The sequence below is a fragment of the Manis javanica genome, chromosome 3 (genome assembly GCF_040802235.1).
Source record: "Manis javanica isolate MJ-LG chromosome 3, MJ_LKY, whole genome shotgun sequence".
Lineage (NCBI taxonomy): Eukaryota > Metazoa > Chordata > Mammalia > Pholidota > Manidae > Manis > Manis javanica.
This window is the reverse complement of record NC_133158.1, coordinates 106988835-107015681: the sequence shown is the minus strand read 5'-3', so window position 1 is coordinate 107015681 and position 26847 is coordinate 106988835. Positions and strand designations below refer to the sequence as shown.

Below are 26847 nucleotides of genomic sequence, written 5' to 3'. Positions count from 1 at the left end.
TATATTATCTTGCTAGCAAGCAATACAAATTATCATTATGTTTTAATGTTTAGTCATTCATTATGGTTTTTTTGTACAATTACTCAAATATTTATGGGGTTTATAACAAATTTGGAATATAAACTTTGGTAAGGCATACAATTTAAAATTTTATTTCTTTGAAGAAACAAATAAATATTGAGTGGCCCTTACTGTTGACTTTCACACATATTTAATGTCTGATATTGCTACAAAAGCCAATTTCATTTGCATTTTGAACTTTTTATAAGAAGTAAACTAGAAAAAATAAGTTAGGACAGATATAAAAAACTTAGGGTCAGTGAGGAAGAAATGGCCTCCTCATTCAGGAGAGTACAGGGACATGAGGACAGATGCACACATGACCACAATCAGAAAAAAATATATAAATGATCATACTTTTCAAAAGAGTATGCTATCACAAAAACATAGAAGAGGATTAGAAATGATCATTTTCTTGATGTAATATTGGAAATTATTTTCATAATAGAGAATGCAGCCAACTTGTCTTGGGACAAGACTCATGTTTATTATGCTTTTACTCTTACTATGCTTTGGGAGAGGGTGACAGGAAGGGTGACCACTGGCTACATTCACCACAAGAAACTACTATGTAAATGTGTTTTGACTTTAACCACTTAGAGCAACAAAATCTACAGTTTTAGTTATAGTTATAATTAGAATTATGTCCATGTAATAAATAAACATGTTTGAATTCTCCTTTTCCCTTTCCCATCCTTGCCATTGAGATTGTCACTCCGTTGTTCCTGCCTCCATATCCTAATTTACTAGTTTGGATAGTCATGCTTGAGCTTATGTTGTGAATGAGTAACAGCATATTTGATATGATTTGAAAAGTGATTGGAGAAATCCCAGGATACAAAATACATTCATCATACTCAGATTTCACAGTTTAAATTTCATTAAACAATTCATTTGGCTTTTCCCCCTTTGTTATTTTAAAATGCACCTGAGAGGGTAACCTGTAAAACTTACATACAAAATGGGCCCAGGCAGAGGATATCACTAAGAAGGGATGCTCTGGACGAGGATTTCTGAAGAGACAAGGAAAAAGAGAAGAATCATTGGCTTCCCCACTTTATTTGGGTGTTTTTTCTACCATTACTCAAGAACCAAATAAAATAATAAAATTACTTCCATTAATGTTCTTTTAAAAATATTTAATAGTTGGCATACAATATAGATTCAAATGTACAGCATAGTGATTTGACATGTATATACATTACAACATGCTCACCACATAAGTATAGTTACCATCTGTCACCACACAAACCTATTGGCTCTATTTCCTATGCTATACTTTTCATCCCTGTGATTTATTTTACTTTATAACTGAAGTTTGAATTTCTTAATCCCCTTCACCTCTTTTGACTTTCCCCTACTTCCTGCCTGTGGTAATCACCAATTTGTTCCCTGTATTTATGTGTGTCCCTGGGTTTTTTTTATTTGCTTGAGGTTTTTTCTGTTTGGTTTTGTTTCTTTTTTAGATTCCACATATAAGTCAAATCAGATGGCATTTGTTTCTGTTTCACTTAGCATAATATCCTTTAGGTCCATCTTCATATTGTAACAAATGGCAAGATTTCATTCTTTTTTATGGCACAATAATATTCCTTCATTTACATATACCCTATCTTCTTTCCCATTCATCTATTAAAAGATACATAGGTTGCTTTCATTTCTTGGTGATTGTAAATAATGCTGCCATAAACAGGGGTGGCATACATCTTTTCGAGTAGTGCTTTTGTTTTCCTGGGGTAAATAAATGTAGTTGCTGGATCATATGGCATTTCTATTTTTAATTTTTTGAGGAAACACCATACAAATTTCCATAGTTAAAATCACTTTAAAATAATAACTTTGACCAGTTACAAAGAATTAATATAAACAGAAGCACTAAAATCCTGAATATGCTTCAAAAATACTTCCAAGCATTGCCAAGAGTTAGGCAAAGGAGGTAATATTGTGAAACTTTCCTTCAGTTGACTCCCAATTTGTAGGCTGAAGTTTTTCATTAATCAAAGCAACAATTCAAACTCAGGATGCATCAAAACAAACTCCCAATGCTAGGACTTTACATGAAAACAAACTCCCAATGTTAGAATTTTTACTTTTTTAAAATAAATTTGCAACCTCCTGCTCCCCTTGGATCTCTGGGCCAAACAGTTGTATTTTTCTCCCCATGTTTTCATCTTCCACCATGAGAAAATAATGTAAAAAGCATACCCCTAATCCCAGAACACACCAGGAGCTGAATCCGTTCTGTTTTCCTTTGCTATGAGATTTCCCCGCTCACTTTTGGGAATAAACAGCTTTAGAATGCAGTCTTCGTAGCCTTAATAGCTGGTGACATCCACAGTCCTCACGCCCAGACCTCTCTTTCAGAGTCTCCCCATGCAAACCCTTGCGGCCTCCGGATTCTGTCAGTGAGTGCTCTGGAGCCTACTCGGTACGCTGCCTCCTTTACACCTGGTTTCTTTTTTCCTTAATTGGATACATTTGAGTCTTCTCTGTGCAATCTTTTGAGTAAAATAAAGCACCTGAAATAGTCTCAATCTAGCTTTAGAATATGTGAATGCTTCATACATTCCTCATAAAAAACTAATTTCATTTGCCTGAACACTGGCTCTGAGGTATTATCTGTATGTAATATATATTATCTTTTTTTCTTTAAATTGAAGTCAAAATATTTATTTAATAAAGGCAGCTGAGGAGCTTTACATGGATTTTCCTTTTACTTTCTTAGAAGATATGGCACTTGCTGAAGATAATTCTGTTAAAGGTATAATTTAGAGTGGGCATGGATGAAAGTTTTCCTTAAATAATTCCAGTGATGTGATGTCCAATATATCCACTGGCCACATATGGCTATTGAATATTTAAAATAATCTTAACTGAGATGTGTTATAGATATAAAATACACACTGATTTGCAAGACTACTTAGTATGAAGAAAAGAATGTAAAACATAATTTTATAGTGATTGCACATAATATTTGGATATAGTGAGTTAAATAAAATATGATAATATGATTATACATAATTCTTAATTTCATCCTTTGCTTTTTACATTTTAATGTGACTACTACAAAACTTAAAATTTGTTGATAGAATTTGCACTTATTATTTAATTTATAATTCTATTAGCACTGTTAGAGTAATAAAAGATGACGTTTTGACAGGATAACTAATTTAGGTTAACTGTGTGTGAATGAATGAATAAGTATAAATATGTATATATTCATATATATATATATAGATTCCTATTTATACATACACATACATGCATTTATATAAGCTTGTATGTATAATACACAGAAACATACACAAATAAACACACACATGCTTGAAATATGACTACTAAAACATTTGCTCTAGAATTTTTATCTTCATGTGTTTCTTTTCTCTTTACCAAGGCCTGGTGTTCTACTTCTGCTTCAATTATTCAGAATATGCTTTTAATTAATTTATATTTTTCACTGACAAACAAAAATGTATGGTGGTTATTAAGGAGACAAATACATGAGTTAAATATTTTTCATTATCTTTTAAAAAGAAACTTTTAAAAAAGTAATCATCTACTTCATTGCTTGAAATAAATTAGAATTGCCTCAATAAGCTTTGAAATTGTAACTCTACTATTTTAGGAGTACAGCATACATTTTGATATGAACTATGTATTTGATAGCAAGAACATAAAAGTTTTTTGGTCATATAGAGATCATAATCGGAAAAACTGTAGAAGTTTAATGATACCCATGTAAAAACACATTATATATAATTTTCTGGTGTACATGCCATTATATCACAATTTAACATAGAAAACACAATGTTTCTTCTCAACTATTTTGTTGCTATATTTTTATCATGTATTGTACTAAAAAATTTCCATAACCTTCTTACCATAATTTCTGAAATATAATATGAGGCAAATGGTTTCTGTTTTTTTACACTCTTTAAAGTTTTTAAAAAGATACATGCTCTATTTCCTTCTTTTAATGCCTAATAGTTCTAATGCTTCTGTATAGTTATATATTTTTCATTTTTATCCCCCAAGTTTCAGAGACTAGGATTAATATAAATTTTGTGATTTAGTTTTATGAAAAATATTGTCATAAGATCTAGTTATAACTTAGTAGAGACTCTGAGTTTAGAAACTATTCAAGGAGAACTAGACAAAGGTTTAAAAGCAGATAGTGATTTTGAATATATTTAAGTGCAAAGAAGAGCCATGTGAGCAAAGGAAATATAATCAACATATCTAAATATTAGAAAGGTTAAGATGTTGATGGAATTAAATGCAAATGAGGAGATAATACATGAAAAATCACTTTGCAATTTTTAAAGCAAGGAACTATTGTCATTGTAAATTGAAATATTGTGGATAAAATGAAAGTTCCTGTGGCCAGAATTCTCACCTGGCCCTGGTTGGCTAGCTCACTACACAGATGTGGGCAATACGTTGTTATTGACTCTATCCACCCAGTGCTCTGGGTGACACGATGGCACGACTGCAAAGCTGCAGGAGAGCAGAGCTGAGGCTGAGGTGGTGGGAACGCTGAGGACAGAGGCCCAGAGGACGGCTGTGCTGGCCGAGAGGTCCAGAAGACAGCTGTGAGGATAGAGAGGCCCTGAGGCAGAGACCAGCTTGCTGCATGCAGACTCTCTCTGAGTGAACGAGATTTTAGTGATTGACCTGCCACTGTGGAAAGTTGGGTATTACGCTTTCATCCCAAGAACATTCTACTGTCATTTCTTTGGTCACACCAAATTCATAGTGAACTTGCCCGGGGCTGAAACCCATTGGCAAGACAAATCTAAAGCTATGCATTACTGTATTTCCTAAAAAGAATTAAATATAAAGCATTTCTTGGTATTGTATACAAGGATGAAAGTCAGTGAGAGTTTTAAAAATATAAAGGCCATATTAGCTCTCAGAATTATGGATGTCTTGAATGAACTACTAGAATTTTACTTCTTTAGAGAAAGACTGAAATTGCATTTGAGATTTCTCATAGCAAGTAATGCAATGACTGTATTTGGTCTTGTTTTCCCTCTCATTCCCCATGACCTAATTATCCACTCAGCCATCAGAGTAATCTTTGAAAAAGTCAACTCATATTTTCATACTTTTAATCAAATTACTTCAGTGGATTTACATTTAACTGAGGATAAGTACCACAATTTTTACCACATGTACAAGTCGCTGCATGATCTGGCCTCTGCTTCCCTTCCCAACTCATCTTACACCTTGCTCTTCAGTGCTCACTTTCTTTAGTATTTACTTTTATCTACTTTGAACATGCCAAATCATTTCCTGTTCATAGTTTTTCTATCTGCTATTTCTCCTCCCGCATAGGTCTTTCCCTGACTCTAAAGGTCTTTGTATGTGTGAAAACCTGCCTTCTAGATAGGCATTCTATGTTTGTAACCTCCTGGTATACGTCGCAACTTAGGGCTCTATATACTGGATTTCTCTGTCAGTGGAAAATCAGCCACTATACCCTGAGGCTGCTCAGAAGCCATGGAGAGTCCCATGTTGGGGAGGAATTGGGGCCTCCTGTGATCACCTAACACCGCGAGAGGGCACCGGTGGTCTTGGAAGTGCATGTTCCACAGTCACCTGATAACCCAACTGCAAACTCAATAGAAACCCCGAACAAGAACTGTCCAGCTAACCCATCTCTAAAGTCCTGAACCACCGAAACTGTAAGATAAAGTTTGCTTTTTCTAAATCTCTTTCTCATTCTTGTTTTCATGGTGATCTATATGATTTATATGATTCAGATGCTAATAATAAAAAAGTATTCAAATATAATAATAAATTAATAATGCTGTAAAAATTTGCATGGCCTCATTAGGATTACCTAACCACTTCATATTCAAAATTGGACTGTAATTATTGAGAAAAAATATGTATAATTATCTAGTTTGGTTATGTATTTGTGATACAAACCACTTTTCCTCTGTACGTGCAGGGATATGTAAAAAGTATTCAGTGTGCATGGATAGTAGCTTCAAATGTCACCTCAGTAATCTATTCTTGTGACTTCTAATTTTTTGTCCTTGAAGGAAAAGTGATTTCAGGTATACTGAATTATGATCATACTTCTTTTATATACCATATATACCATATATTTGGTGTGAGTTATACAATTGCTAGAGGGCATAATGTTGTATCAATTGAAATAGCTAAGTGGTTCAAAGCTGCTTAAATATGTTATTATTGCTTTTAAGTAGAATTATTCCTTTTCCTCACTTTTTTCTTCATTCTCTCTTAAAGTCTCTTACTATTTTTAAAGAAAAATAGAAATATTATTTCCTACTTTTAAGAAAATTTTCATTTTTGTAAACACTTGTTGGAGAGAATCATAGACAAACTACTGGCTAAAGAATATTAGGAAAGAGCTTATACCTTGGAAAAATAGTGATTTATTTTAAATAATCAACACTGTGATATTTAATGACATTCAGTTTCTGAAATTAGCTATAGATTAAAATTACTTTCATTTGAGAATTGTAAGAATATAGAAGGGGGATGGAATTTTTAAAAGCATATTTAAAAATAAGGCATGCATTTACCACAACTGGGTCAATAGAATAAGAAAACTAACAGTAGCTGCACATGTAATTTTATTTTAACAAACAAGTGTCTACAGTAAAAATCTATTAAATGAAGGCATTCACCAGATAATTTTTTTAGAGAAAGTTAAAAAAGTCATTTTACTCCGTATTCAATCGTACCATACATACCTAGAAAAGTATTTGTTCTTCAACTCAAGTAGGTAGGAGTTGATATTCTTCCTGTTCTTTCTTTCTTTTATTTTCTTTCCCTTCATTTTTCTCCTTTTATTTTCTTTTTTCCTTTTTCCTCTAATTTAAAGTTTCACACTTGATTAATAAATCAAGAAAATCTTAATGATGTTGGTAACTATTTTGCGATGTAATAAAGATCAGAGTGCTTGCAAAAGGAGCTAGTAATTTAAACAGTAAAAATGGAGCTGCATGAAAGTATTGTGGCAGAAGCTTCGATAGCAGATGTACCAGAGACTTCATGGAAGAAAAATGCTGCATCCTATTCACCATGGACTATAAATAAAAGATTACATGTGTTGGAAAACTCAATGAAAAATTCAGATTCTCAGCACTTATATTTAAGCTACAGAGTTAAAGTGTAGAAATGCATACTAAATTCATGTGATGAAATGATTACCTCAAGCTAATTAACATGTCCATTGCCTCACATATTTACCCTTTTCTTTTGTGGTGAGTACACCTGAGATCTTCTCTTCTAGCCAACTTAAAGCATACAATATATTTTTATTTACAATCATTATCATGCTGCATATTATGTCCTCATAACTTATTTTATAACTGAAAGTGGGTAGTCCCTTTGATCAACATCTTCTGCTCTCCACCGACTATCCAGTCCCTGATAACCATTATTCTGTTTTTTGTTATTATTTCTGTTACTATGAGCATGATTGTTCATTTGTTAGATTTCACAAATAAGTGAGGTCATGCAGTATTTGTCTGTTTTTCTGTATCTGGCTTATTTCACTTACCATAATGTCCTCCAGTTTCTATACATGTTGTTGCAAATGGCAGGATTTCCATTTTCTTTAAGGCTGAATAATATCTCATTATTTTCTTTATCCATTCATCTGTTGAGGGAAACTTAGTTTCCATATCTTGGCTATTGTGAATAATACTGAAATGAATATGAGAGTGCAGATATCTTTCCATGACAGTAATTTTATTTCATATGAATACATCATCCAGAAGGGGGATTGCTGGGTCAAAAAGTGATTCTATTTAAAAAAATTTTGAGGAACCTCCATAATATTTTTCATAATAGCTGAGCCAGTTTGCATTCCCAACAGTGTACCAGGGTTCCATTATCTCTACATCCTTACCAATACTTGTTGACTTTTGGCTTTTTGATATTAGACATCCTAACAGGTATGAGGTGATACATCTCTGCAGCTTTTACTTCCATTTATTTGATGATTCATGATGCTGAGCATCTTTTCACATATCTATTGATGTTAATAAATAATTTCAGTGAATTGTGATGCTTACGTATGTTTTCCAGATTCATTTTATAAAAATAACCCATATTAAAATGAATGATGAAAGCTGTTACTATATTTCCTTTATACAAAGAATGAAAGTTAGCATAATTTCATCTTAGATGATACAGAAATATTTTTCTCTGAAAAATATTAAAATCAATTAACAAAAAGCAATATAGTTTAAAAGTAGAGTTTACAAAATTGCTACAAAAAAGCAAAAAAAATGAATGAACTATTAATCTCTTACCACCAGACCTCACCCTTCTTTTGTGTTTGGAGAGAATGGTAATATTTTTGTTCCTGAGTTTTTCATTAAATGTTATCAGTAATCATCTGTATTCTTGTATCCCCTTAGAGTAAAATACCGATAAACAACTAGAATCATAAGAGCATTTTCACTATGTGCAAAAGGAAGTTTCATTCCACTGTGCCATCGGTTGTGATTCTTTTCTTCAGGCTCCACAGAGATATGTCCTTATTTTTCTTTTGTAAAGCTCTCATATGGAAAACCATGCCAGCAAAGGAAACCCATGGTAGCAGAGTGCACAGGCATGGTCAAAGGTGGCCAAGGTTAGAGACAAGCAGTTCCTGGGACAAGAAGCAGCAAAAAATGAGGGTCAACAAGTCAAAAAAGGAGCTCAGAATTTGTGAAACACATCAGAGGGCAGCCAGGCTCTGTAAAAACTATAAAATAAATCCAAATAAAATGAATTCAAATAAATCTGTATTATAAGTCAGTGAATGCTGGTTAATGGCAGATGTAATGGGCAGAGGTCAGAGAGCATGTACAGGAGAGTCATTTCCCAACTTCCAATTGGAGTTAGTCTGATCAATTTCCTTTACTGACTGTGTTTCCTTTTATGTAGAATTGAAATTAGAATAATAATACTTTTCTCACAGTACTGTTCTCAGCACTAAAATATTGCATTCATGGAAACTGCTTTGGGGTATTTGGCACATGGAAGTCAATAAATGTTAATTATTATTATTGCGTAAGGTTAACATACCAAATTAAATTATTATTATTTTGCAATGTTGAGTAATGACAAGGAACTGAGGTATAAATATATACAAATACATGTATATATATAATATATATGGATATATGTATATGATGTACACATATATATGAATATATATGAGCATATATATTCCCCACCCAACACAGATTAGTATAGATGAAGAAAAACACATCCACCATAGAAACTGGAGAAACAGAAATGCAAGGAAGGGATGCTCTGGAAAAGGAGTGCTTAGCTGATTATTTCCATTATTTGCCAGAGCATGTCTTCCTGTCCTCTGGAGAGGCAGTTAATATTGGACTACCCTGAACATTAGTTACTGTAAATTTTGTGTATTTATGCTCATGTTAAAAATAATACAATGAATATTGTTTTCATTCTAAATTAGAGTCATTCTCAACAAAGTATTTTCACTGTAATTATGATTTTCATGTTAGGGACTTCTTCCAGAAATTTTTATGTATATATATTTGATTGAGTGAGCCTTTTCAGACCATTGCATTCAAAATGCTTTGATGAGTCTTAACAAATTCATTAAAACATTATTTTCTGGGGCAGTTGTTCTCCTTCTCTCTCTTGAACTATATTTACCTTTGATTAAGGGAATTTAATCTTATACATAAAACATGCCCAAAGCAATCTTGAGAAAGAAGAACAAAGATGGGGCTATCAAGCTGACTTCAAGCTATACTACAAAGCTACAGTAATCAAAATAGTGCAGTCCTGGCAGAAGAATAAAAACATTGACCAATGGGACAGAATAGAGATTCCAGAAATAAATTCATGCATATATGGTCAATTAATATAGGATAAAAAGGAGCCGTGAATATCAATGGAAAAAAAGAGAGTCTCTTCAATACTGGGAAATTGAAAACAGTCTCTTTAAAACTGGTATTGGGAAAACTGGACAGCTACGTGCAAGAGAATGAAACTGGAATAATCACCAACACCATACACAAAGGTTAACTCGAAATGGATTAAAAAATTAATATAAGACATAAAAACAAAAACTCTTAGAAGAAAACAGGAAAAAAATCTCTCAAACATAGCATAAGTAGTTTTATTCTGAGCACATCTCCCTGGGCAAGGGAAACAAAAGCAAAAATAAAAAATAAGGGGTTAACATTCAAAATACAAAAAGAAGTCATATAAGTCAACATCAAAAAAAAAGAAAAAGAAAGAAAAACTGATTAAAAAATGGGCAGAGGACCTGAATAGAGACTTTTCCAATGAAAACATACAGATGGCCAACAGGCACATGAAAGGACAGTGCACATTGCTAATCATCAGGGAAACGCAAATCATTTCCACAATGAAATATCACCTCACACCAGTCAGAATGGCCACTGTTCAAAACACAAGAAATAACAGGTGTTGGCAAGGATGTGGAGAAAGGAAAACCCTCCTATACTGTTAATGAGAATGCAAATTGGTCAGCTACTATGGAAGACATCATAGAGTGTCCTCAAAAAACTAAAAGTAGAAATACTATATGACCCAGTAATTCCACTTCTAGGAATTTACCCAAAGAAACAAAATCTCTGATTCAAAACGATATATGCACCCCTATGTTTATTGCCACATTATTTACAGTAGCTAAGATATGGAAGCAACCAAAATACCCATCAACAGATGAATGGATAAAGAAGATGTGGTACACATATACAATGGAATATTATTCAGCCATAAAAGAAGAATTCCTGTCATTTGTGGCAACATTGATGGACTTCAAGGGGCGATTATAAGTGAAATATGCCAGATGGAGAAAGACAAACACTATATGATTTCACTTACACGTGGACTCAAAAAACAATATAAAATGAAACAAGAAAATAAACTCATAGACATTAAGGTGGTTTCCATGAGGGGAGACATTGGGATAGGTGAGTGAAATAGATGAAGTGGATTAAGAGGCACAAAATCTCAATCATAAATGTAAATTAGTCATGGGGATGAAAGTACAGCATAGAGAATACAGCCAATAGTTTTACAACATCTTTCTGTTTTGACAGAGAGTAACTACACTAGTTGGGGTGAGCATTTAATAATGCATATACCTGCTGAATCAAAATGTTGTTTATATACTTGAAAACAATATAATGTCATACATTAACTATAATTTAAAAAATCAATAAAAAACCGAGTATGTGTTTCTAGAAACCAATCAATTAAATGGTGCAAATTCCCATATTGTTTTCAAAGTTAAACACCCTTTTTTCACAAAATTCTGATACATCCTTTTAGAAAGTCAGTTAATGAAAGTCCTTCAAATTCATGCATTACAAAAGCTAATTTTCTTCTGGATACATGTGCATTATGACATACTTGGAAATACAGTTAGGTTTTTAAATTTTATCTCTAAATTTACATTGATTCAGGATTCTTATGAAAATAAATAGATGTGGTGTTACAATTTCAGTTACAATAGTATGAGATACAACAGGTTGGTAGTGATTCATAATGAAAACCACATTTTTATGTAAAGTTAGCATATATACTTACAGCAGTCAAGTCTGAACAGCATTCCCAAACTGAATTCAGTGAGATTATAAACATTGTATTATTTTAATTAAAAAGAGAATCTTTAACATAGAACAGAAAAAAACAGATATTTTGTTAGTAGCTCAGCTGTCAGCTTTCAAATATTTTGAATTTTCTTTGTTAAATGGTCCTAGAATTGAGAGTCTGATTAGTAATATAGAGCATGAATCATGTAACTTCATGACATAAGATTACTGAAACTTGTTAACTTACTTTCCTACATAAAAGTGTTGTGTTTTTTAACCTATTGGAAAAAAGGAATTTAATCTCATCTGAAATGTGAAATGTTTACCAGGCTCCTTTCCTTGACAAAATTTAAAACCCATGTTTCGTTCGTCTTATCAACACTTTAACTCTACCAAAACCTCTTTTTAGATCTTTAACCTTTTATCTGTTGCTTTCTTAGTTTCTCAGATACTTGCTTTAAGCATTTGCTTAAAGGGTAAAAGTGGTGCAAATGTGGGTTCACATCTCTGTAGGTTCTTTTCTTTGAAATCCTGGTCCCTTAATTTCTTGCTAGCTCTAATAGCTCTGAATACCAACATTTGTCTCTCTATGTTAGAGAGAATGTCAAAGGCTGAGCCACTATTATCCACTCAACTACGTCTTGCAGTTTTCAGATTGGCAAATTCTTGAAGCAGTAAATTGGCAGAGATTACTAGGCATATATAAATTAGTAAGTCATTTTACTTTTTACAGCATCATGCCCCATCCTCACTCACCACACAAACATCATAGGTGCCCTGATTTCTGCTCTCTGATCCTTTAAAAAATTCGTATTTTGTATGTTATCAATATTTTATAATATTTTCTCAGAGGGAGACTTCCTCTGAACCAAGCTATCACTTTACATCCAGTAGTAGAAGTCAGACACACTTATATGAAAGATAATTACTCTCCCAAGAAAAATAAGCTACAGAAAGTAAACATTTTGGTTAATTATGAGAAGGAACTACCACTTTTTGTAATCTGCTAGGAAAATGTACTGTCTCCAATAAAAAAGGGAGATAACTGTTTTCAGAATAAGTTGGTGAAGATGTGACTCCTTCCAAAAGCAGTAGTTTGAATTAGACTTCTGTCAAGTTTTCTCCTATGTTCCTTTTGATAAGCCTTTAACAAATCTAATTTTTCTTGACCAGAAATAGGTGATATCATGCTTTTTTCCTATTTGTTAGAAATAAACACTTTTTTGCTTTATGCTTTCCCAGTTTGCATGGTTACTTTGTTAAGCCATATGGCATAAAATCTATTAAATATTAAAAGTCATGAATAATGAATGATCTTTCGTTGAAATTGTATTATGCTTACAATTCTACATTACCATAAAATGAAAACTGAATTTTTTTCACAGCTATGTGGAAAAGAAATAAAATCCATATATCAGTGAAGTCACAATGTCCACAATTTCTGGGAAATGTATTATTAATAACAGAACTAATTTTTTTGTTTTGCAGTTCTTAGCTGTCATGGAAAAAATATATTTCCATCTTTCCTATGCAAAAATTGTCATAACTTAAAACTTAAATGGGAATCATTGCATTATGTTATTTTCTATTTTACAAAATCATTTAATTTTTACATAAAACATTTTATATAAATGCATAAACATAGTTATATAATGTTATTTCAGATGCGTACTTTTAAAAAAGTTCCTCTTTTGCTTATGGGCTACTTTCTATATTGTTTTGTCAGCATCTTTCACTGAGCTAGATAACTCAAATCAGTTATAAATAAACATATCTAAAGGTACACCTGTGAACATATACTCATCCTTAAGGATACTTGAACTCCAGGTGGAAAATCCCTGGGCAAAATACCTTTGACACCAAAATTAGTCAAGGGGAGAAATAAAGTGGGAGAAATCTGCTTACTGCTTACAAGCAGTTGTCCACTTCTGCTTGCCAATGTCTCTTGCCACCCAGCTGCAGAAGAAGGGGACCCCACCCAACCTCTCCAGTCCAGATAAACCCTCGTTCATCCTTGTAAATACCTAGCTGAAACTGAAATCAGTCAAAAGGAGAAATATAGTTTAAAAGCTACTTATTGCTTTCAAACTGTGGTCCAGGGCCTTTTCTCTCTCCTGCCCGTGCAGAAGCAAGCAAGTCCTCCCCTCAACCTCTCAGATTTAGATAAGCCCTTGGTTGCCCAGGTAATTACCCACTGATATGGAGATGAACTATTGCTGTCCACCCCTTAGGAATGCCCGTTGATATATAGATGCACTAAAGCCAAGTGAGAGATTCTGGAATATTACAATTTTACCCAAAGGCCACCCCTCCAGAAATCTCACCTTGCAATCTACTTATTCCCCTTTTCCTCAATGGTCCCTGGGAAGAGAACTGGAGTATTTTGTGATCAGACTACTGATATACAATAGCAACAGTAATAAAATGATAATCCTCAAGCTGGAGGATTCAGCTAGGTTCAAAGTCCTGTGCAGATTAAGTCCATAGCTCACCCATTCCACAGGCAGTCAGTAGCAATCATATGCGGCAGCTGCAGCCAGGGGACACATCCAGGCCACAAGGAATATAGAAGAAAATAACCTTAAGGGTGATAAGATAGAGAAGTAACATTAATATTTTTGATGGGGTAAGTTTATTATCTACTTCTAGAAGTAATTATTACTGTGTTTTAATGCTATGGAAACTTACTACAAAATAGTTGATTGTTTAGTAATGAAAGAATGATATACAAGTTTTTTTTGCATGTTAATATACATAGGTAGTTTGAACTAACAAGACAATGTTTAAAGCAACTCGATTTCCCACACCGCAAGACATATGCAAGTTACAATTAAAACCTCAGTTCTAAAAGGCAGTAATTTTTCTAAAATGTTCCCTTTTCTTATAAATTAGTTAGCACTTTTTAAAATAATTACTACTAGTAAAGTTTATTCTCAATCATTTGGAGTAATTAGACTCCAGTTTTGAGCGATAAATTTCTTACCCTTCACCATTTCATTTTAATCAGAACACTCCCGTAACAAAAAATGTTAATGTAAACACATATTCAATTAACCTTCAGAGGAAGAGAAAATACATTAATTTAAAAAAATGACAAAGACACACAAATTCATAAGCCATGACAGTTTTGACATATTTTTTTCTTTTGCATATGAAATGTCCTTATATAAGCAAACAAAAAAGTTGTTTGCCACCAATTATTTTATAGGAGTATGGAAACTGTCTCTGAGGTTTTCTACTAAAAGAAAAACATGGTAATATCAGGCTATGTAAAAATCACTATGGAAGCTGAAGTTATGATGAAATGGAGGAGATACTGCAGCATAATCGTATAAAGATTCCAAATTCCAAAATCAAAAAGATCTGGTTAAATATAGATTTTGCTCATATTGGCTGCATTTCTTTGTGTAAAAAGTGTATTTAATTATATTTGTCTCTCAGAGTTGCGGAAAGGATTCAAAAGCAGTATTATGCCATAATCCTATTACAGTGCTTCAAAAATGGTAATTGTTCAATTAAAGTCAGTCACAGTCACAGTATTTAAAATACCACATGTGAAACTCATACTAGGGGGACAATGTAAACGGAGAGGACTCTTTTAGAATGAGAAATCATATTCATGAAATAAAAGGCCTATCAGATCAAACAAAACAGAAGAATTATTTTTATAATAAGAAGATATTCTGTAGGAGTCTCTGGTCAAGGAAACGTTACAACAGTAGGCCCATTCTAGAATAATTGGACCTTCAGTCAATGATTAGGGTCTTGATCAATTTTCAATATAATTTTAACTTTATTTTTCAAAAATAAAGGATGCATGGATTATGTAAAATAAGTTATTTTGCTTTTGATTAGAATTAAATCATCTTGTCTACTGCAAATTCCATTTTTACTTAAACAAGTTATCATTGTTATTTGCATGTATCTAGTTAATTTTAAACATGGAGGAAAAGCACTTACCCAATAAAATGTATTTTGAGTCCAAATCAATTGTGATCTAAATCATTCTGAGTCCCAAAAGATTCTCATACACAAGTTAAGAAGTAGATATAAAGGCTGCCATAATTCCATACAAAATAATGCCTCAAGTGCTTGCTGAGGGGATGGAAAATAAAAAGAGAACAAACCAAAACAGAACATAAAATCATTCTTTTTGTGTCAAGCCACAAGGTAAGATTTGATAAAGGTAGGTAACTAGTGTGAAATAGGCTTCATCTCTGCCCACATCACACGTTATAGGACCTGGGGCAGATTATTTAAACTTTCCAAGTTGCAGTTTCTTTATGAATTAAATAGGCAAAGTAATATTTAGATCATGGAGTCTGAAGCTGTATGAACAAGACTGGCAACATGCTGATTGCAGTGGTTAGGCAGGAGTGTTACTTCTCTGCTTGTGTAGTTGTAAGAGAAGAACCTATTTTCCAAAAGGAACTTAAAATATACTCCCAGGCAAAAGGACATATTGAAATTAAAGCAAATGTTCACCCTCCTGAAACTAAGGTTTCTGGCCCACTGAAGTTAAGACATCCGTGGTCAACAGATAGACTACAAGTTGGGAGAGGTTCTTTATCTATCTGAGGGGATAAAGAGTTCAAACCATTCACTAGTCTAGAATTTCTGAAGATAAAGGTATTTGGAGCCTCTGGATATTGCCCGTGCTAGAGAAAATGTGTTGTGTCCTCTCAGAAGCAAAGGAAGGGCAGGAAAGCCAAAATCTGTTGTGTTGCCACAGACTAGCTGAAGGAACTGAACAGCTGATCTTTGTACCAATGTCCTGATACTTAGGGAAAGCCAAACTGAGAGTGAAATTTCCCCTTCTTAACTCGGTGGGGTGTGGTAATGAGGGCATGTAGGAAGATGGTAGAGAGAGGAAAATAGTGCCCTAAGGGAGACTGCCAGGGCATTTGTGTATGTATTAGCTTGGAATCACATGGCTGGGGCACAGGAGAACCTGTAAAACTTAAGCCAAATTCCTTTTGATTCAAATCAAGCCCTTGATTTTTCATGTAACTAGTTTGGCTTAGTGGAATCTAGAGTGACATATAAAATAATGTTTCTCAAGCCTTTTATTCTATTTTATATACATAAAACTGTTTAAAAAACAATTGTTCACATACATGAGGATATATATATATATATATATATATATATATATGTATATATAAATAGTTTGAAAGAAAAAACAAAGAAAAGCACCCATTTTGATATAGAGAAAGATTGAAAACTCACTGATGTACTTAATCTCCAAAAATGTGATAATTTGGTTAAGATTTCACTCAGTGTTACCCAACTAGTAAACAGCACATCTGACAATAAAATCATGTTTTCTGAAATCAAAATGAGACCTGAAGAAATAAATCATCAATATAAAGTTTGATGGTATAGTTCATACCTAAAATGATTTAATATTATAAGCTAATTCTGGTTCTTGGCTTTGTTTCTAAATCACCTAATTAAAATATACTGTTTTATTTATCAAAGAGTTAAATTTTTCTAGATCAGACACTGTGCAAGTTAGTGGGTATATGTAATTACGCAGCATATGGAATAGTTGAATCCATTCTTGAGTGTGTTACTTTGTATTCCTTGTAATGCCACTCATTATTCTACTTGACTTTAATTGTGTTCTTAGGTGGATATGTTAAAGATTAATGATGCATTTGGCCTAAATCAAGACTTACAGAGATGTTAAGATAAAAAAGAGAGTAGAAGCTATAACAGTTAAAGATTTTGCTTTTTCCCTTTGGAAGTACTATATCTGGAGGATTTTATGGGAAAAAATTTAAGTGGTTATAGTCAATCTCTTAGTGGTCTGTTATTATCCCATATACTTGCCATAAAGCTGATATTATTACTATGCCATCCTACTTGGAACTATATTCTGAGCTGGTGTACAATGAGAGCCCTTATCCAGCTCAGTAGGTTGGCTTTAATTGAGCAGGGTGTGCACACAATATTTGTATCTCCTTTGTAGGAAAAAATATATAATTTTCTATTTTATTTCAAATAAGACTTTTCACAAAGAAATATGAGGCTAAGTTCCAAGACAAGACTGTCTTATGTAACTGACTTAAAAAATATTGACAGGCTCTAGGTAGAATTGTAGCTACAATTTAACAACATAGTGGTTAAAATAAAATGAAGAAGTCAGATAATAAATTTTATTATTACATTACTGATAGTAGAGTAGAAACAGTTATAGCAGGACCAAGAGTCAACATATATTTAGCACTGACAGGGTGCCAGGAACTCTTATAATTCTTTATATAGATACAAATCAATTCATTTAAATATTCACAATAATCCTATGAAATATGTACTACTTTTATTCCCATTGTACAAATGAAGGTACACAGGAAAGTTAAGTAACTTAATCATAGTCACACCGCTAGTAGGTTGGACATTTGTGACTGAAAAAAGACCCTGAGGCCATGTAGTCTATAGCCTATAGTGTGTGTATGTGTGTGTACATGTGTACACATGTGTGTGTAGTTTAATTGATGTAATTCACATACCACGAAACTCAGTCTTTAAAATTGTAAAATTCAATGGTTTTTAGTATATTTATAGTTATACAAATACCATCACAATCAATTTTAGAAAATTTTCATCATCCCAAAAAGAAATCCCACACACTTTAGCAGTCATCTCTCATTTGCCCCCAGATCCCCAGGCCCTATGCCACTACTAATCTACTTTCTGCCTCTATAGATTTGCTTGTACTGGTATTTCAAATAAATGGTATCACATTATATGTGGTATGTAAAAATTTCTTTTACTCAGCATAATGTTATCAAAATTCATACACATACTAGAATGTGTCAGTACTTCATTCCTTCTTACTAGTGAATAATAGTCCATTGTATGGATATACCAAATTTATTTATCCTTTCTCACTAGATTGATATTTGGATTCTTTACACCTTTTGTGTATGACAAGTAATGTTGCTATGAATGTTAATGTCATAGCCTTTTATGCTTTAACAAAACTGGCTGTAGTTTATATACCAATTAAGTTAAATGGTAGAATTACTTTTGCTGATTCATATTTTTATGAAAAAAATGCAATTAAAAATTGTGGATGAGTCTATAATGTCTAAACACATCACTAAAAGTTTGTTGTTAGCTTCCTTGTCTGAGAAAGAGAAATTCTACTTATTCTCATAGCAGAATTCTCTAGCTCCTCCAAATATTGCCTAGGTTTTATTCACTTTTTCTCTGTTAATTTGTACAGGTCTAATATATACTGAATGCTTAATAAATCTTTGCTGAATGAATAAGCTGATATAAGGAAAATATATTTAATAATAGTGGCCTTCACTCATCCAGAATAGGTAATTTTTGCTTCAATTTTATCCTCTTCTGGGTGATTGGTTGGGCATTACAGGAGATACCAAAAACACTCTAGTCTAGCTATGGAAGCCACTTCCATCATATACAGATAGCATTAACTTTCTAAGATGACCTTTCTCTCAAGTAAGCACTTTCCCAATTCCGTGAGGGCATATATCTGCATTTCTTGAGTCTTCGGTTAACATTTGATCTTTGTGCTTTCTACCAAGAGGGTCTGTAATGCTTCTGACGGTATGAATGAAGACTTCAATAATCTTATTTGCTTAGCAGATCATTACTGTCAGACAGATTATTAGAAACTCTAGCTGATCCTGGAATTTGTATAAGAATTCCAAATCCAGTATTCTATGTCTGTGAGTGGCCCTGGGAACCTATACAATCAATGAGCTTTATTCTTGCTTATAACCCACAGCTCTGTCCTTAGAAAAGAAATACCACCTTGGTTCCTGATTTGCACATCAATTTCCTACTACAACTTTGACTATTTTCTTGTAACCAAAATCCCTTGCTTGAACCTCTGATAACCTGCTGTACTTTATCAGAAACCTTTCTCTGAAAGGGTTTCTGCAGCTTTCTATTTCTTGCCTACACATTAAATGAAGCAAAGACCCAGTCCTCTCATGACAGTGTGCCCTCTACCACATTATGTTTGCCTTCAACTCTGAGGAGTCCTGTTGCCAACCCTCCAGACTAGAAAGGATTGGAAAAAAATTGTCACATACCTTACAACTTATGCTCTCTGGAGAAGCATAGTCTACTTTTGCATTAACCTCTCTTTAAATCTAGTCTAAACTCATTACTGGATGAATCACTTCTCCTAATGTTACACAATTAAAGTTTCCACTACTCACCTAAGTCAGTAAAAATAAAACTTGATTTTCTTACATTTTTCTAATGGACAGGTGGATGGAAGGCTCAGTCATGTCCAAAATATATTTTATATTTCATATAAAGAGTCATATTGCAAAATTTTAGGCTATTTCACTGTATCACCAATGAGCATGCTTACTTATCTATTGATTTGACATTTTAAAAAACAGCATTTATCTAGAAAATATTTTAACAGCCTCACCTTATTTAATAACAGAAATGATAGCTAAATACTACCTGAAACTTGAGAATTTATACTGTATTCTCATCATAATAGTATTTTTCTTGAAAATGCATCTACCTATATATTCTCTTGAAATGCAAAGAAAATATTTGTTTTACTCTTAATTACCACTATAACTATTAAATACATGTGTGTGTGTTGGGGTTGGAGGTGTTTTAGTTCCTCGTTGCCTTTTTTTATTTTTGAGCTCCTTTCATATCTATTCCAATGCAACTTGGTAGTACCATTGATAGCTATTCCTGCCAATGAAAAAATCTATTAAAAGCAAACAGATTTAGTTTCACCTTAGTTATGTGACATTCAACAAATTGAAAGTTATGTGACTTTCAACTCCCTTTGAGTCTCAGTTTGTTCATCAGAAAGACAGGATTTAAAAAAATCTGTCTGATGGGATTATTGTGAGGATTAGAATGAATGCATATGAATAACTAGCACAATTTCTAAAAATAAACATCTAGTTGACACACTGTTATTATACAAGTATATGTTATTAAAATATAATCATAGTACTATTTTCTAACAGGATTACTCAACAGAAAGAGGGTGAAAATTTAATTATGTAACTATTGAGCCACTGTGCTGTATACTTGAAACCAATATAATATTGTACATTAACTATACTTCAGTTTAAAAAATACACTTAAAAAGAGAAAGAAAGAATATGAGGTAAGTATTTGCCTAAAACTCTTATTTATTTCAACTTTAAGCAACTCACCACTGCTTGTGTAAAGGCCCCTTCTTAGTTCAAATGTACAATATATAAACAATACCTATTTTGTGATCAGAAAGTGATGTTCTAGGTAGTATTTTCTAGTTTTTGGTTTTTATTTTCATTTTTTCCTTGTAATCTTGCAAGGTGTAAAGCCTGCTCTTTTATAATCAGTCAGCAAATATTTAATTAAAGACTGATTTAATCAGCCTGTTTAAAGTTCTGAAAGTCATACACATATTCAACAAACTGTTATTAACTTGATGATACCATGTTAACATAATCTTGATGAAATAATTGATAAGAATTAAGTCAAACAGGCAGGAGTTCCATGGAAAAGACACTAAAAACAGTTTTTCTAAGCACTGACAGCTTTAGCATGTATCTCACAGATTTTGAAGTTGTTGTTTTGAAACAGCACAGTGCTAAAATATGCTTCCAATTTTTGAAAAGTTGCTATGTAGAAATATATCGAACTAATGGTATAGAAGATTTGTATCTCACTGTACATACTTCATTCTCCTTGACTGTTAAGTAGTACTGAAACTCCAGGGCTGTACATTTTTCAAATAAATTGACGGAGCTATTGTGGCAATGGGATTTGACAGAACAACACATTCATTTCTTTACTGATTCAAGTTGCATTGTTGTGTTAAGTCTATTTCATTTTCTTGAATTCTTTCACTGAGTCAGTAAGATTATAAAGTCAATATAAATAAGTAAAGATGATTTAATATACTCAAAAGTGCTAGGAAAATCAAGTCTCATATGAATTTTTTCTTCTTCTTTCAAGACAGAGATAGATGCCTGTGTTCAAAACTGTATCTGACTCACCAAAATGCAGATTAGTTACCATGTGTGCTTCTTCCTACATTGTTCTTAAACCTTCAAAAGGTTCTCTGACCTTCCCTCCTGCTTCAATCTTTACTTTCATATATTAGAAATTTAATTTTCTCAGAGTTAATGTGTGTGAAGTAGCCAAACCAAATTAACAAATTCCTCACAATTTAAGGGGAATAATTTTTCTAATTGTGTTTTTTTTCAGTACTCTTAAGTTTTTCTTTTTCTCATTCTTTTACTTCTAGATTCTTCATTTTAAAAAGAAGTGGGTTCAGGTCCTATCTAGTCTCTTAGTTTTCTTAAGAACACCTCTATCAAATGATCATAAAATCACTTAAGGAATATCTTCATGACCTGAGAGCCTAACACCTGAAAAGGAGGCAAATTTCATTATTCCATTATATTGTAGCTTAATATACTCTCCCTCAGAACGATGCTCAAACCCATTGGAAAAACAGAGCAAATTCATTTATTTATCATTCATTTATTGAGTGTCAGATATAGCATCTGACAAGCCCAGGATATTATTCATCAGTGACAAATTAAGCAAACAAAAATTCTATTCTTGTGGAATTTGTAATTTACTAGAAGAAGATAGAAAATCAATAAAAAAAAGCAAGGTCAGTGCATGTTACTTGGTATTATGTGATAAGCAGAAAATATCACAGAGACTGGGCAGAAGGAGCATGTGTATGTGTTGAGTGACAATTTGATAATGTTGCCATGGAAGGCCTCTGAAGTGATGGCATCTGAACAAAGACCTGAAGGAGATGAGGAGTTGGTGAATTCCAGGCACAGGAAATAGTAGGGGCAAAGACCCTGCAACAGACAAATGCGTTCTCTCTACTTCCTGCTTGTCCTTCTGAATATCTAATGACCCACTAGCTTATCTGTTTATTCTTCAGCTGAACTGGATTTATTTGCCTATAGCATGATTTACATATTATTTAGGGAGATGCTAAAGTATCTTTCTTATGTATATTATCTTGTTTGTGTCCACCATCTTTCTCACATTTGCTTATCATGGCATTTTAGACCAACTCAGGAGTAATGGAAATAAATTACTGAATGATCCATATACCATATAAGTGTTTGTGTTTAAACTCTCATCTTGATTCACCATTTCCTAAGTCAAACAGAGACACTCGATTTTAAGTTCTCCCATAGCCTTCCAATTCTTTTCCAAGGGAGTCTGAGGCCATGGGAATGTGTATTAGGTGAAAGGATGCATACTGCTTTAACATTTGCTCTTTAAAATCTCACCTCATTTGGCACCTAGTGTCATTTGAAATTGCTGAAGTGTTAGCTTCATATGGGAGTGTCTTTGCCCATGCTTTTTCTATAAGTTAACATGACAAAATTCAGTAAAATACAGGTTAGTGAAATGGAATCTGTTTAACCAAGAAATACTTATGTTAGTCCCAATAGACAATGATGTATATTTTAAATATATTAAGTAAACTGAAAAATTTTAATATAAAGTCACACTATTTTTAAGCCAGGGTAAAAGATATAAACAAGTATTCCAGAAAAAAAAAATACTTAAGGTCATTCTAGTTATAAACACCATTTAAGTAAAATTGCATAACAGAGTGGCTGAGATCTGTGGCTCGACATTTAGGGAAATCACTTCATCCCAGTTTTCTACCAACCAGGTATGTGATTTTAAGAATTTATTTAGACTTTCTAAATCTCAGTTTCCTCATATGTAAATAGTTAATAATAACTATCACATAGCCTTATTTTAAGACTCTATAAAGTTAAATGTGTAATTTACCTTAGTGCTTTATGAATATTATATAATCAAACAACCTCCTAAGTTAAATGTTTCATGACATTATGTATATTTAAAATACCAACTGAATTATAAAAATATAATTGACTAAAATAATTCTTAAAGGCAAAATGTTTATGACTTTCAATTAAATAGGTTTTAACTGATTATTAAAATAGGTTACAATATAAAAAGGTACCCACCATTATCCACAGTTATTCAAAAATAGTCCTAAATTTGGAAAAATGGAAGTTCCTGAAATGGTAAAAGTTTAATAACTATTAAGACTTTCCTGATTTTGGAGGCATGGTAGACCCATTTGGCAGCCAAGGGGCCTCTTTTATAGCTCCAGAATCCACTAGCTATGTCCTTCTGTGTAAGTTAATCTCCTACTGGGTGACTGGCTTCTGATCTCTAGTAATTTTGGTCCCACAGCAAGATAAAAGTAAGTATTATTACCATTACAAATATTACAGGCTAAACTCAACTGATTCACAGACTTCCATAAAATCAGGAAAGCATGAAGATAAAACACTACAAGATTTTCTATTGATATCAATATTTATTGATGTTGATATTTTATAGACCAACTAGTAAGGATAAGAAAAGAAATATGAAATCATGTATCCATCATTTTACTTAAAATTACAATTCTAATTTATGCTAATGATGTAGTCCTACTTAATGCTAAGTGGATGAATTTATACTATTACAATATTTTCACTAATGTGATTTTAAAAGAAATTCAGGAAAACACCTAAAGATGCAAAGTTTTCAAACATTTTTAATCATGTTGTAGATTAGAAAAACATGGACAAAATGTGAGAATAACAGACTTTCTAAAGCAATAATTGTTTGTATTTGTTTATGCAGTTTAATCGTTAAAAAAGGAATTACAGAAGCCTACAAACTGTGAACTAAAAAAAGGTATCTTACTGTCTGTTTATAAATATGCAAAGAAAAATATATAATAGATGTAGATGTAGAAAACTAAGTTTGAATCTTACTTCAACTACTTGTTAGTAATATTCAACTTTAATAACTATCTTACCAGGTTGTTGTGAGAATCAAGTGAGAAAATAGGGGAAGGACTTTTTGCAGATGAAGTAGTATTTTATAGATCTGATAAAGCAATAATAGTATTTTTTATTACAATTTATTTGATAAAACTATAAATGTATGTTTTTATTACACATAATCATAATTTATTAATATATTATTAACATGAATAATATCAATGCATTTAAATATAAACATGTTATATGTAATAATTTATTAATAAATTTATACCCTGTTATAATTTATGATTATTTATGATCATTTTTATGATAACCTTTATGAAATGATTAGTAAGTTCCAGGTGATTTCTAAACATCATCTCATTCATTCTCACAATGGCCTTATGAATTACTGTTATTGTTCACCACATTTGTAAATGAGGAAACTTGTTCATAGAAAATAAAAATGTCCAAAAATAACAAGCAATATAAATACAGGAGAACTGGTGTTTAAAACTGGATTGAGGCTAGCTACCTCAAGAGCATATGATTCTAATCATTATACTACCTTATCCAAAGTAACTTTCCTCATCAAGAGAGTTAGGCAGGATATTTAAATTGCTCCCCAATAAAGACATTCCACCCTAATTCCTGAAAGTGTTTATATGATGAGTTATCACTTCAGTGCTTATGCTATGTTATGTATATGGCAACTGGGTGGGTTTAATATAATCACATGAGCTCTTAAAAAAAGAGAGTTTTCTCTGGCTTACAGCAGAACAAATAGTAGATGATTCAAAGTCTGAGGAAAACTTGTCTTCCCTTGCTGCTTGGAAGATGAAAAGCACCACAAGAGGAAGAATGTAAGCAGCCTCTCGGAACTGAGAACATCTGGATGACTGTCAGCAAGGAAGCTGAGACTTCAGATTCACAGCTACAAGTAACTGGATTCTTCTAGTAATCCGAATGAGTTTAGAAGTAGATTACTCTCCCAAGCCTCCAGATTGTTAAATTTTTGGATGAGGATGTCAACAAAGAATAATATTTAGCTAATAAGATAAACTTTATCTCAAATAGAAATGGTGCATGCTATTCTCCTTTGCCATTTTAGCAAAAACAAAAACAGAACACAAAATCAAAAAAATGAAGCCAGAGTTATGTAATTGTGGGAAAAGCCACATCAGCAACTCAGAGTATAGGAGTCTTCATTTCGGACACATTCCACACACTGAAAGTGACAACATACAATCAAAGATGTATATTGAAGTAGACACATGAAAGACCATTAAAAGAAGAGGCCCAGAAGTAGTAGATTAACAGCTATGAAGAAGGTGAGAAGGTGATAATAATCTTTTCTATTCTGGAATCTATAGAGTAGGTCACTTACCTACCAGAGGTGAGAGCACATCCAATGAGGTCTTTATTAAGCACATCTAACCTCAGGCAAAGGTGAGAATGAGCTACTACTAGAATATTTATCAGAGAATTGGAACTTTAACACTCAGCAAACTATGTAATATGACCTCTTATATGACTCATTCTAAGAATGATAAGGGTTACAATATTTTGTATTAGGCATTTTCTTATTATGGGAACTACCCAAATGATGAACACTGTTTCTGTGAAGCAGAATTTCAGTCAATGGTAGATCAGATTTCCTGGACTTGTACCCTCAAGACTGTTTTAGAATTATCTATGGTTAAGCAAGCATCTCAGTGATAACTTGCACTCCTTGTCAAGGAATGTTCAACTTCTTGGTTGATATGTAAATGCACTGTAATTCTGAGCATTTTCCAAATGGGTGCCTACGTGGTGTATAGAAAGTGAGTCATGTAGGGGAGAAGGCCACAAAATACTGGACGCTCATGCAAAGTAAAGAAATGTGACTGAAGAACATCTGGCTCATAACTTTTGAACTGCAAGATTGTCTTTTCCATAACAATTACCCTGCAGTAAACTGATTGAAAGGTGTAGGGAGTGCTTTGATTTAACAGGGATCTTTCTAGGGAGTTAGTAATCAAGGGATAAGTGTTTCAGTCAAGCAGGAATAATAAGCTCTAGAAGTTCTCTGTAAACTATTGTACCCATAGCCAACAATCATATATTGGATAGTTAAAAACATTTAAAAATATAATAGTTGTATTTACTTTCTTTTACTTTAAAAACACTGCTCATAAAATTCAAATTGGAAAAGTATGAGGGTATATATGATCTTGAATATATGATGTTGAGACATCATGTTAATGCTATCCAAGTTCTATGAAGTAATCCAGTAATTTCTAGGTCCAGTTATTTATGCTACAAGGGTATGCTGTTGATTATTAATTTGTACCAGGAACTTGGTGTTTAGAATGAGAATACCAATTTCAGCATAGATTTTAATATAAAAACCATTGATAAAATCATATGTTGTAAAA

At 32.7% G+C, this 26847-nt stretch overlaps 1 long non-coding RNA gene across 1 annotated transcript in view; it reads left to right on the top strand.

The window, feature by feature from the left end:
• LOC108409389 (uncharacterized) overlaps nt 1-26847 on the top strand; it is an 88862-nt gene that overhangs the window by 47565 nt on the left and 14450 nt on the right. The window contains exons 2-3 of the long non-coding RNA XR_005059810.2: nt 24306-24359; nt 25206-25370. This is a non-coding gene — a long non-coding RNA (uncharacterized lncRNA). The remainder of the gene's footprint in view (nt 1-24305; nt 24360-25205; nt 25371-26847) is intronic.